This window comes from Protopterus annectens, chromosome 12.part0 (genome assembly GCF_019279795.1).
Source record: "Protopterus annectens isolate FY-2018-M chromosome 12.part0, PAN1.0, whole genome shotgun sequence".
Classification (NCBI taxonomy): domain Eukaryota; kingdom Metazoa; phylum Chordata; order Ceratodontiformes; family Protopteridae; genus Protopterus; species Protopterus annectens.
Window position 1 is genome coordinate 1,436,258,477 of NC_056746.1, and position 15,121 is coordinate 1,436,273,597.

Below are 15,121 nucleotides of genomic sequence, written 5' to 3' on the forward strand. Positions count from 1 at the left end.
GGTGATCAGTATGCTCGAATACACACAGTGGCTTCACTTCTTCTAACATGTTCTGTGTATTCATCTTCTGGAAGATGAAATTCTCACTAAGTGTGCATATCTGGCATTTTGCATTGTGTTTTAAACTGTACCTGGAAGCCAAAATGATACTGCTATGTGGTCCGATGCAGAGAGAAGGGGAGTTTTGATGACTGGACTTTAATATATTTTACAGTTGTATAAAAATGCCACAGTGTGGTGTGAACAATACTCAGTGTCACCCATAATGCCTGCCATCCATTTGGTGGCATGCTTTTTTATGTGACTTTCATAAACAGTCTGAATGGTATACCTGTGAGGAAACCATTAACTGATAGTCAGATGATACAGTGGAATAGTGATTGCACAAATATGGTTGTCTATTTGTTTTGAGCTACTGTCTGGTGAACTGTCCATGCTTAGATGTAACTGTTTAATGACACAAGAACTATATGATTATTAATGTGTTTTTTGTTTTAGTTTAAGAACTGGTTCTGCTCATACCTCATCTGATGCTATTGTTTAGATTATTGTAAATATGCTAAATCATTGTCTGTCACTTAGGGTTCCCATGCATATGCATCACACCTTCTTCATCTTCTGTTGCTGAACAGTTAACTGATGTTACACTGAGGAGTCATGATGTCTGCATAATGAATTCATCTTCTCAGCATGATACCTGTTAGCTCAGCTTGCCCCTTCCTGTACTGAAAGCCAGACCCATTGTTATTCATCAGGCTTCACAAGTAATACACTTGTAGATGCTAAAATAGCTTAAAGGTGTCTTATCTACATAACTACTCTGGATTCCAACTTTAGAGAATCTCTTATAATCTTTGTTTTTATGCATCGTTGTTGCCATGGGCTGTTTGTACATTTGCTGGCTTGCCTATACTTTAATGTTTCAGCTCAGCTATTTAAAACCCAGAGTTTGCCCTTTCCACCCTTTTTTTCTGAAGCCATAGTCCATCCCTGCGATACATATGAGTTGGTGTTTGTGTATAATCCTACAAAGTGCTGTCATCTCATTTGCTTTGCTGATGTTCCTGTGCAAAATGGCCTTTCATTCTTGATCCCTGCTGTAAGAACTAAATTCATACGATAATTGAAATGCAAGTCAGGATTACACAAACAATGACTGTTGTATACAACACACTGTTAAAGGTTGACTGGCTTATCTAGCTTCTTGGGGAAATATGTGAAATTTTGTATGAACAATAAAGTTCGGGCTTTGTATTAGTGTAGTACCTCTCACCTAGTACTGCACAGAAGTGGGTGTGTCCTTAATGATCGACAGGGAAAATGGGTACTGAATCTGACGATGACTGACAGGTATGCAGATTTCTTTGTGACATTATGCAGACATTGGTTGTACTTCTTGCATATTGATACAGCTGAACAGCACTAGTTCCAAGTTTCATTCATTAACTGCACAAAGAAATTAAGTCACGTGTGTTGTTTTAGAAACACAAGGAATGCAACAGTCATACGTTTTTTCTGTGTGACATTATTTATTTATTTGACATTTGTTAATCAGGTTGGTCCAACTGAGCCAGTGGCCCATTTTCAGTGTAGACCCGTGGAGAAAAGCTCCAAATACATAAATTATAGCATTGCTAGGAAGTATATACAAATATAGGTAAACCACATTTTGATACAATAATGCAACACAGGTGAATTTATACAGTAATGCAACAAAGGTAAATGTATACAGTGACTCATTAATAAAGAACATAAGAATAGTATGACACATAAAATAAGAAACTATAGAACCCTTTCTACTGAAGCTGCTTGGGACAAGGTTCAGGGGGGAGATTACAGGGACATATATTGAGGTGGGTTAGGCATTGTTTGAGTGTGGTCTTAAATTTGTAGGTCTGGGGTAGGATTCTCAAAATCAAGGGAAGCTTGTTCCAAAGGAGGGCAGGAGAGTAGCTGCATAGGTTCTGCCCTGCAGATTTGTTGGGTTTGTGAATTTGCAGTAGGCATTGGTCAGAGCTCCTAAGGGGTTGGGTGGGGGTATACAGTGAGACTAGAGAGGAAATACTTGGGCATGAGGAGGGTTTATTGATAATGGAGTGGATTAGGAGGAACTGGGTAAGTTTGGGGTGATTAGGAAACTCAAGCCAGTTCAGTGACTTGAGGGCCAGGCAGTGGTGTGTTTTGGCTGGGAAATTGGTGGCAAATCTGACCACTTTGTTATAAATGGATTCAAGTTTGGAAATAAGAGTAAACTGGAGGTTTGAATAAATTTGTGAGCTGTAGAAGAGGTTGCGAAGGAGGAAGGCATTGACTAGTGTTATTCTAGATTCTGGGGTGAGGAATTTTTTTGTTTCTGTAAAGGAGGCCAAGCTTTTGATGGGTTTTGTTAATGCAGTGATGAATGTGAAGGTCAAATTTCAGCTGGTCATCTATGATTACTCCGAGGAGCTTAGTTTGATTTTCTGGAGCTATCACTGTGTTATTGAGAGAAGAGATGGTGAACGAAGATTTAAGAGGGTAGAGTGATTTGGGAAGAAAAAGTAGGAGTTTTGTTTTTTGGGGGTTGAGTATGAGCTGGTGTCTAGTTAGACAGGTTTCTGTGAGGTTGAATGATGTTTGTGTGAGGGTTAGAAGGTCAGTTGGGTTATCAGCTATGGATATAATGGTAGAGTCATCAGCATACTGTATGAGGGATGACTGGGGACAGGATTTGTGGTGTTCATTGGTAAAGATGTTAAAGAGGAAGGGTCCAAGGGTGGAGTCTTGTGGGACACCTGTTTTGATAGGGAGAAAGGGAGAGAGAGCAGATAGCTATTTGACAGATTGGTGCTGGTCTGAGAGGTAGCTACTAAACCAGGATATAGTTGCAGTGGAAAGGTTAAGTTGGGAGAGTGTTGAGAGGAGGATAGGGTGGGAGACAGTGTCAAAGGCTTTGGACAGATCTAAGAATAGGCAAGATATGAGCTTATTGTTAACTCTGACTAGGGAGATGGTGTTGGTAAAGGAGATGAGAGCAGTGGAGGTGCTGTAGTGTGGCCATGAAAGCCATGCTGGGTAGGGGTGATCAGGTTACCTTCTAAGAGGTGGGCCATGATTTGTTTGTGTACACAGTGTTCTAGAATTTTGGAGAAGGGAGAACGTATTGCTATTGGTTGAAAGTTAGAGAGTTCTGAGGAATTGCCACCTTTGTGCATGGGTATGGTATAGAATCTTTTCCAAAGAGTTGGAACATCTTGAATATAAAAGTGCTGGATATAGGTAAAAATGCATAAATGCACACACACTAATTTATACATCAACCCTGATTAAGTTATAAACTAAAAGCATATTCTGCAATTATCATAACTTGTAACTACATCACCAAGCTCTGCTTCCAATCTGATGTCTCTTACTTTTAATTGTCACACACACTACTAACCCATTGTATATAATCACTGTTTTTATAATTGTTTGCTAACTTCTGCATAATCTATGTAAGTTTGTCTATGTGGAGCTTTTCTCCCCGGGCCTCTGCTGAAAATGGACATGTATCCAGTCGGACTATCCCGGTATACAAATGTAAAATAAATAAATAAATAATAATAAATAAATTATACACATATATACACACGCACAAACACACATACACACACTCACACTCACTCACTGTGCGAGTATCACACATTCCACATACTTCATAACAAATTTTATGTTAACTATGTTTTTTCATTTGAAACTCATTCTGTCATAGTCACTGTACTCCGTGTTATACAGTACAGCATTACAACAATCCTCTCCAAAGTCCAACACTTGGTTCTGACTATTCGTGACATTACCATACACTTGTTTGTTTCCTTTCTTAATTGGTATATGACTTGTAACAGTTCTATTCTTTCATTACCCAAACTGAATTAAAACATGCTGTTCTTGGCGGTTAGCAAACAAAATGCAAGCAGATGAGCCGAAGAAGTGCGTAAATAAGGATGCTCCTTTCCCTTCCTCTCTGGAAACATTTCCAAGACATTGTGACTTATTGCATCATCAAGAATGTTGTAAACTGTTTTCAGCATCAACATTTTAGTATGCTATAAATGTCTGTTAAATATTTTGAGGTCTTGCAGTTTGGTTGATCCAGCCTCGCATAACCTGTCAGTGCAACCTGTCTTGTAATGTAAGGGATTCAGTAATGCACTGCAAAAATGTTCAGCTAAATTATGGAAAATGACACTGCAGCATGCATTTATGGCCTCCAGGTGCAAGCAACTAAAGCATCCTTAACAAGTATCCAGAAAGGGCTCCCTGTTCTGATTTTACTCTTAGAAGTGTTGCCCGTTCAAAATGTTGTTAGTAGCTGGGATAGTCTGGTATGATTGTACTGAGATTTTAGCTTCATCTAATGACTTGTTTGCTTGTTCTTGTTCAGGTCAAACAACCATTTCCCACAAGGCCTACAGTGCTTTAATTTCAGTACAAGCCTTGCAGAAATCATTGAATACTGGAGTTTTTTTTCAGAAACATTTTTGTTTTGTTTTCATTATAAGCATACACAAGTGCACAAATAAATTGTGCTGTGATGTGATTTATATAGATTTAACTTCAGCATTTGACAGGGTCATACACAAAACACTGATCAATAAATTAGTACAACTGGGTATTGATGTACTGTTGATAAGATGGATAGTTGCATGGCTTACAAATAGGACATGGCAAGTATCACACACCAACTGGACAGATGAAATCCTTGGTTACAGTCAAGGTGTCCCACAGGGCTCTGTCCTAGGCCCTTACTTGTTTAGATTGTATCTTTCAGACCTTACTTTTTCATCTGAGGTGTTCTACAGTCTATATGCTGACGACCTGAAATTGGGTAAACTGATTACAAGTGTTACATATAAGGCACGTCTGCAAAATAATTTGACCATTTGGGCACAGGAGAATAATATGTTGATAAATACATCAACAGCTAAGCATATGAGATTTGGGAGACATAAACTGAAAGGTGAATATTTAATACAGTACACAGTGATTGAAACTGAAGACTCATTTATGGATCTGGGTATATGGGTAGATTCAGCTATGAGTTTTTCTAATCCTGTCAACCAATTGGCTAATGATAGTTATAGAACTATAGGTTGTATAAAAAGATTTATAAAGTCTTGGAAATCCAACATAATGAAGTCATTGTTTGTTAGTTACATTAGACCCAATCTTGAGTATGGAATAACAATATGGAAACCCTATAGGAAAACAAGCATGAATAAACTGGAAAGAGTACAGTGGAAGTACATCAAGGGCATCCATGGCTGTGAAAATCTAAGTTATTATGAAAGACTAAAATATCTGAACTTGTACAGTGTCTCTTACAGATATTTAAGAGGAGATCTTATTCAGGTATATAGGGAATTTAGGGACAACTACCTCTGGGAATGTTTGGGATTATCAAAAAGTACTAGAGAATCATCAGATAACCTATGTAGAAGATTCTATATGAATGAGAAGTGTATTAATTGGTTCTCTGACAGAGTAGCTGATGCTTGGAACAAACTACCAAATTACATTAACACAAGCACTAGTTTAGATATTTTTAAGAACAGCCTGGACATTTATTATGGGAACAAGTGTTTTGGTATATTGGCAAGCTAGAAGGGCATTAATGCCCGTGCTTGAAACATTTGTATGTATGTATGTATAACAAATACAATAAAACAATAGCAACACTATTTACAATATTTACATTCATCCATGATAAATAATCATTTTATCCATGACAAGTTATCAGTATTTGTTCAAAAGGTTTTCCAATTTTTTCCATGCTATTTTTTATGAGTAATGTTATGAGTTCTATAATAAATGGTTTGCAGTTCTTTTTTTACAAACAACTTTTGCTAGATTAATAAAATATTTAAACATCAAATCTTGTTTACTTTTCCAGTTCAAAGTAACTTTTCTGGCAATTGCAAGAATTGACCAGAGTAACTGAACCTGAGATTTAGATACTACATTAGGTATAAGAACATTGAATAGGATTAGTGACTTAGAAATATGACACTTATCAGACCATAAAGCATTTACAAAATATCTGAAGTCTTTCCAGTATTGAACAACATTTCTACATTCAATGAACATGTGAACCCAGTTGGCCTCTAGTAATTCATCACATTTCCAACATTTACTTTCACTGTTTTTGAATATAAGATTTATTTTATGTGGAGTACAGAAACTCCAATTTATAAATTTCCATGTATACAATCTCTAATATAATGAACAAGAGGTACCATACATAGAATTCAGTAACATTTTTTTGGATTCATCAGATATTTGCTCTCCATTAATCTTTACATAGTAATTCCAAAAATCTGAGTCAAACTTTAGAGTGTCTTCTCTTAGTGTCTTATAGATAGGTGAAATACTTATTATTTTTTTTTATTATTTGTCTTTTCAAGACACCTAATAAAAACCTGAATCAAACTAGGTATAGGTTCAATCTTTAGGTTGATTGATACTCTCATTTTGTTTCTATAAACTACCGTAATGAGTATATAAACAACCAACTGTCTTGACTATTATCAAATCTACATAAAAGAGAGTTTAGTGGTTTAATACTCTTATTTTCAATAAACTCATGCCAGAATATCCAGTTATTTTCTTTTAATTTTGACATTGATGTTGAAAGAATCTAGGCAATCAGGGGAGTATGCTATAGGGAATATAAGAAATAGAAATTGTTTAATGTTGTAATTACAATCAATTATATTTTTAAGTTATTAAATATTTGATTAATGCCATAAGAAAAATGATCAAACTTCTTATTAAACAAAATTCACTAAAAGCCAATGAACTCTACTTATTCCATACTGTTCCTTAAACTGATTTTCTATAGTTCTGACATCAGTTATATGAATCCCATGTACTGTTTTCCAGCCAGATATATAGTTAGGTGTGATCCAATGTAATATTACATTAATTATAACTGATTTGGAATAAAGATTTAAGCTAGGGAATGCTATCCCATTACTATTCCAAGCTCTAATGTGCCATTTATATGCAATCCTAGGTTTTAAGCTGAACCATAAAAAATTAAGTAGCATGTAATCTAATTTTTTAAATAAGTTTTTTTGGAGGGGGTAGTATCAATGATTGTATATAAAACAAAATTTTAGGTAAAATTATAATTTTAATTAAAGTGAGCCTATCCTCCATTGTGAAGAACATTTTATTCCATCTTTTGATTAGTTCACTAATGGTGGTTATTAAATTATTGTAATTTAGTTTAACAGACTATTTTGTTATTGCAAACCCTAATACTAACTCCATTATTATGAATATTATTGTTATCATTGTTTTTTTGGTTTGTTACATTTTCTGTATGTATCTCACTCTGTGGAGCTTTTCTCCCCGGGCCGCTACTGAAAATGGAAATTACTCCAGCTAGCCTAGCCCGGTCAACAAATGTAAAATAAAATAAAATAAAAATAAAATAAAATTTCCATGTACTCTTTATACTGACACCCAAATATTCTAATACATTATTCTCCCAATTAAACAGGCTATTCTCACTTAGGTTTTTGTTGATCTTTTTGTTAATTAGTAATGTTTTGGATTTATTATGATTAAATTTAAGCTCTGAAATTCTTTCAGATTTGCTTAAGGTATTTATAACATCATGCAAAGAACCATCAATATCACCCAAAATTAATAACATATCATCAGCAAATAATTGTATCTTAGGACAATAGCCCTTATTAATTTGAAAGCCTTTTATATTTTGCTTGTTTCTGATATATGTAGCAAAAAGTTCCATTGAAAGAGCAAACAATAATGGTGGCAAAGGGCAACCTTGTCTAGTTCCCTTGAGGATTTCTTGTGGTGAGGCTAGACATGATCTGATTTTCACATAAGTTAGTGCCCCACTATAAACTTTCATTAATAAGTTGACAAAATCTGAATAGACTTCAAAACCAATCAGAATTCTTTGTAGATAAGACCAACTAATAGAGTCAAAAGCCTTTTCTATGTCTAGGCTGATAATAGTTGTTTTTGCATTTGCATGCTATGTCTATTGTTGTTTGTCTTTCGGCTTTTTCCCGGTAAGGGGTCACCACAGCAGAACTCTGGTCCGCTAATGATTGGCAGTAAATTTTTACGAAACGCCGAGGTGCCAGCTTGAATCCTAACCTTCAACGAAGGCACGCCCATTTACGCACGCATGTCTTTTGAATGCTACCCAACCGCGGGGATGACATGCAGACTCCACACAGAAGGCACTCCCAAGCCAAGCCGAGAATCAAATGGGAGAACCTCTTGCTGTGAAATAATGATAGTAATTTAATAATGTTATCTTGCACTTTTCTATGAAGAATGAGCCCTGTCTGATAATTATGTATTAGATTAGGTAATATTTTCTTCATCCTATTAGCTAATATTGTCATGAAAATTTTATAATCAGTGTTTAGTAACGAAATTGGCCTATGTGAATCACAAGATTTGGGGTCCTTACCTTGTTTTAATATGGGGGAGCTAATTGAGTATTTTCACGATGGGGGTGTTATGCATTTTTGCTTTACCATAGTAAAGGTACTCATCATTTTCTTTATTACATATTCAGGAAAAATCTTGTATAGTTCAGGAATTATTCCATTCAGTCCTGGAGCTTTATTATCTTTTATTTTTTTATTTGCTCTTTCATTTCTGATAGTGTTATTTGTTTATTTAATATGTTATTTTGTTGCATTGACATCTTAGTAGTTATATTTTCTTGAATAAAAGTATTTATTACAGTATCTGTTTCCAAAACTGGTGTGTTATTATTTATATCTTTATAGTAGTTTTTGAACACTTCTAATATGCCCATTAAGTTAGATGTACTCTTAACTGAACCATCACTTTTATATTTCATCTCATCAATAAGATTTTGATTATTTATTTATTTATTTTTTGACCTTACCACTATTTTATGTAGATATTTAGGATTTACAGCATAAGATTATAATTTCAATTTTTCCTGGTTTATGGCTACCTTATGATTCAAAACTTCTAAGTAGTTTTGTTTTAACTAAGTAATTTCGTTATGTGCTACTTTGTTATTTGGTTTTGTGTCAATTTGTATCTTGTCTATTTTTTTGAAAGTCTAAAAGTTCTTTGTCCCACTGTCTCCTTTTTTTAAGGTACCAAGATTTTATTCTACCATACATATAAACTTTAAAGGTGTCCCATAGTATAGTATCAGTCACTTCACCATTATCATTGTTTCCATAAACATTATCCATTACCTAAAGTCATTTAACTTAGTTATATAAGCAGGAATTCTCTGTAGAAATCTTAAATCATCTGTATGTGTAGTTAATATAAATTCTATAGCATTATGGTCCGAAAGTGGACAAGTCATTATAGATACATCACTTATATATTATATATATTATATATACAAAGACCTTATCAATGTTTGTTTGTGTACCAAACCAATATGAATAGTGAGTATAGAGTAAGGAATAATGTCTTCTTAGGCCATGTATATCTTTAAGGTTCATCTGGTTTGTAAAGTCATTTAACTTCTTGGCTTGAGATGTTAGTTTTATTTTACCATTTTTAGAAGTATCATTGCCTGATAATAGGCAGTTAAAAATCACCTGTTGCTATAATTTCTCCTTTTGCATTTAAAGTATTCAGGTCCAGATATTTGTCAACATATTTAGTACTTAGTCGTGGTATCCAGTATGTATTAATTAAAGTATAATACTTCCTATTGATTTCGAAAATAACCATGCTTAGCATTCCATCTTTATCTGAAATTGTATCTATAATTCTTGACATAGTATAAGTATTTTTCCATAGAATAAGAGTGCTCCTTCTCTTAGTCTTAAAACATGAATCAGCCAGGTATATCCATTGAATGAGTATTTTTGTAGATCTTTTTTAATAGAAGGTTTTCCTGTAAAAAGATGATCAGGGCTTTATGCATTTTGATATATTTAAGCAAACCAGCTCTTTTGACTTTATTGTTCAAATCATTAATATTTAATTATAAACATTTATAAGCCATTGACTATAATGTGTATGTTATTACTAACTGAAAGACCTTTCTTCCGTGTTGACTTGAAATCTACTGAAAACTCACTTATCATGGATGCATAACGTGTATTAAACACTACATTCAAAAACCCAAAACTATTTACTAACACATACATGAAACATAAAGTTTCTGGTTTAGTTAAAAACTTAACTAACCCATCCATCCACCACCTCTCCAATACCAAACAACACAAATTATCCATCTCTGCTTAGAATATAGTATAAAAACAAAAAAGAAAAGCATTAGGAAAGCAGCTAAAGAAATCTGAATCCATGAAATATACATTAAAATGAGAGTGTCAAATATATTTGAAGCTATATAAATATGTCACATATGATAATAGCACCTCTAATACGCAGATATGCCAGAAATACAGATCAGATCAAGGTATATATAAACATTAGAAGCTGAAGGTTAAGAAGACTGTCATTATTTCCAAGACTTTTCAAGAAACATCAGATGATTTAACCATTTTGTCAGTCATCTATCTAACATTTTTCATGTAAGGATCTGTTGAATATATATATATATATATATATATATATATATATATACACTTACTACAACATAACTATTATATTTTGCAATTATACACATATTACTCATATGTATTAACAATATCTATGTTGACATCTTTCATCAGGAAGGGGGGAGAGATAGAGAAAGAGAAAAAAGGGGCCTCACAACTTTCTGTTTAATTACTAAAGGTTTAGTTATATAACATAAGTCTGATGTTAATACGCATAACTACTGATAATGAAATCTTACCACCTGGTTACAATATCATAAGAGCAGACCACAAAATCAAAAAGGGAGGGGGAGTTGCTATACTCTTTAAAAAAGGGTTACAAATCTCCATAATAGACTTCCATCTATAATGTAGAAATCCTTGCCACCAAACTTCAACTCAACGCTAGTAAATCAATAATCATAATCTGTATCTACCTACCTCCTGGTAAAAATACTTGTATCCTTGAAGACATCCTCGCTGGATTATCTTCATCTTTCCCTCAAGAGACTATAATTCTGGGAGACTTTAATATTGATTGGAACACCTGCACACATAATCAGCCAACTTCACATATTAACCTATATGGATTTTCACAAATGATCAACTTCCCAACCAGAATTAACAAACCCAATAATAAAGAAAGTATATTAGATTGGATACTCATAAACAATCACCAGCAAATGTATAAGGCTGGAAACCTTCCTGCTGATGTAAGTGACCACTCACTCATATTTATCGTTAGGCGTAAGACAGCTACTCCTAACCCAACCATACTTAGAACAATTAGAACCAATAAAAACTTTAATCCTGACTATTTACAAACTGAACTTAGAGCATGTGATTGGTCACCCATAAAACACTTCCCTCTAGATGATGCAGTGAATTACTTTAATTCAAAATTCTTAACAATCCTAGACTATCATGCACCAAAATGTACTATCAGAACTAAGTCTAAGCCAGCCCCATGGCTCACTAAGGAAACCAGACATAAAATCCTACTTAGAAACAAATTCTGGGCTGTATGGAGATCTAATAAGCAACCCGCACACCAACTTAAATTTAAACAAATGAGAAATGATACAAAAAAAGCCATTCTCTTGGACAGAAAAAAAAACTTTTACTGTCGTCTCCAGCAAACACACCAAAGGAATCCACAAAAGTTCTGGGCCAGCATTAACAAACTTCTTCACCCTGGCCACTCCACTACACCACCCACTACAGGAGCTAATTCCAAAAATCCCAAACAAACAGCAAACGCCTTTAATACCTTCTTCACAGACGCCATCCAATCACTGGCCAAACAAATAACAACTCATGATTCTACTCACCCAAATTCTGCAACACATTCACTCCCTATTTTCCACTGGCAACCCATCCCAACTCACCTTATCTGTAATCTTTTACAAAAACCTAAGCCATCAACCCCATCAGCTGACAAACTACCAGCAGAATATCTCCAAAAAGCTGTCAAAGCTATAGCCTATCCAATATCAATCCTGATAAATAGAACCATAAAAGAAGGAAATATTCCTGCCATCTGGAAAATCTCCCACATCATCCCCCTACACAAAGGTGGAAATTCTAATGAATATTCCAACTACCACCCAATAGCATTACTTTCTCCTTTGGCTAAAATAATGGAAAGATGCATCCATAAACAACTACAAGATCACTTACTGCAAAACAATCTACTTGCAAATTGCCAACATGGCTTTAGACAATTTCATAGTACTACCACTGCTCTCCTATCCTTCTCTGATAGCATCAATCATAACAAAAATAACAACATCCTCTCCTCAGCACTCTTTATTGACCTTTCTAAAGCTTTTGATATGGTCAACCACCATTTACTCATAAATGTACTAAGATCTCTTTCACTAGATTCACTGGTTATTCAATGGTTCCAATCTTACCTTCACAACTCCCTGTTACACTAGGAGTCCCTCAGGGCTCAATTCTTGGTCCCCTCCTTTTCTCAATCTATATAAATGACCATCACCTAGCAATTACTCAAGCTACTTGTATTCAATATGCAGATGATTCTACAATCATCTGCTCAGCTGAATCCTCATCTGAACTACAGTCCTTAACCCAGAAAATGTTTACCATAGTAGAAAACTGTTTTTTACAATGATGCCTCCTCTTGAACCCCAAAAAGACAAAACTATTGCTCTTCACACCCACCCACAAGTCCATCCCAATAGACTTCTCAGTCCTATCCAATAACGGTACCATTATATCGCCAGACTTAACCACTAAACGTCTAGGTATAACAATAGATAACAACCTTACCTATGAAATCCACATCAACAATACTATAAAAACTGTAAATAGGAAACTGGGCTCCCTTTATAGGGTAAAGCCATTCCTTACTCCACAAGCCAGAACTTCTATTGCCCATACCCATTTAATCTCCACAGTCCTCTATGCTTCATCCATATACACAAATCTGACTAAAAACAACCTTAACAAGCTGTCAAACTCTTATAATAACATAGCTAGATTTGCCACATCTTCCTCTTTCAGGACCCACCACTGTCATAATCTGAAACAGCTAGGCTGGCTTGAGCTACAAAATCAACTCCATTATAACCAACTCACCATTGTCCATACAACCCACTTCCAACCAACTAAAACTCCAATACTGTCAATCCTTTTTACCCCATATAAAAACCTTAATACCTTATGCTCATCTAAGAAATTACTAGTATCCACAAGTAAATCCAACAATATCTCTGGTGACTCTCTGTTCTCTAATGCTGTTGGAAAATACTGGAACCAACTTCCAAATGAACTGACTTCACTGTCCTCTTTATCACTATTTAAACAAAAATTGAAACTTTACCTGAAAATACACTGGTTATGCCCCTGTACAAACCCAGTCTAATCAAAAATGGCATTGCTGTCATCATAACTGCTGACACAGTATTTCTCATCCATTACTTTTACTTTCATGGACTAGTCCATCTTTGTTCCTTATTCTATTCTAAAAAAAAAAAAAATGTCCTTGAGAATAGAGTTTCTAGCAAATTTATCTAATGTTCTGTAATAATTTGTGTATTCAACGATTTAAATGTTATGTAATAATCTGCAAATAACTTCTGTACATGCATTTATATGTTAATCATTTTGTGTTAATCTTTTTATGCTAATCTCTTTTTATGTTAATCTTTTTTTATGTGGAGCTTATCTCCCCGGGCCTCTACTGAAAATGGACATACATCCAGTTAGACTAGCCTGGTCAACAAATGTAAAATAAAATCAAAATAATGAGTTTTCTAATGCAGCTCCTAGTTCACTTGATGTAATTTAGTTACTAATAGTGTCATTGAATCTGCAGAATGTATGTCTCTATAAGAGAACATAGGCATTTTCAAAGGAGTTACACTTTTATTAGAACTAATTATTTACCATTTAAAGTATCTAGTAAAGGATAACATAATTTCAAGAGAAAAGAATTCTAAGTACAACCATTTAACAAGTTCAAAGGGTCAAATGATGTCATTGTTGTTTCCTCAAGTTACAGCTTCATAAACTTGTTAAAAAGTATCTAAATAGGCTCATGCACAACAGAAATTGTTTCTAGTGAAGAAAAAAAAAATTCAGTGGGAAATTCAGATCTTGAAGCTTTTAAAGTTTACAGAAAGCAAAAAAAAAACAAACAAAAAAAAAAACACTCAAGCTGCCTTGTCAGTGCATGTCATGAATCTCCACAATGAGAATAGTCACACAGACCACGTTTCCTCATAAACCATCAATATCGTGAAAAAAATTAACCCACATATATATATATATATATATATATATATATATATATATATATATATATATATTTAGCTATCTATAAAACGCCATTAATATACTGTATTAATGTTAAATGTATCTAAACAAAGAGTCTAAAACATCTAGTTAGAAACACTAATCAGAAACACCTAGTTCACCACTGACCCACTAGAAAAAATGCACTTTGGTAATAAGTCAAATTATGCTATTACTGAAGAATTAGAAGACATACATCATTTGTAGTTATTTAAAAGGGAAAAGTATGTAAAGTACTTATAATGGGGAAAGGATAGAAAAGGAACATTTGTAACAAAAAAGAGTAAGAAGAAAGAAGAGAGATAGAGAGTATGTTATTTAAATACTAGTACTATATGTAATTAGAAGAAGTAGATATAGAAAGGAAAAGAGAAAGTTAATAATAAAAATGATTCACATTACCTTACAGCATAGAGACTTTCCAGAATCAAATATATTATGATTCATAAAACAAAGCATTTAAAATTAGAAGGAATTTATTAATTTGTCCTTTAGTTTCTTAGTTTTGTTTGCTTCTTCCTTCATAGATCATCCATTTTTGTTGCCTGTCTCTTCAAACTCTTGGATGACCATTCCATTTCTTCTATGTCCAACAGTATTTTTTTTTCTTTTGGATAAATTCTACTGCTTCTTGTAGGGAATCAAAAATCTTCACTCCTTCTGGCAAGGTGATTTTTATTCTTGCAGGAAAAAGAATTTGAGCTTTAATATTGGCTTTTTTCATGGACTTAATTAGAGGAACA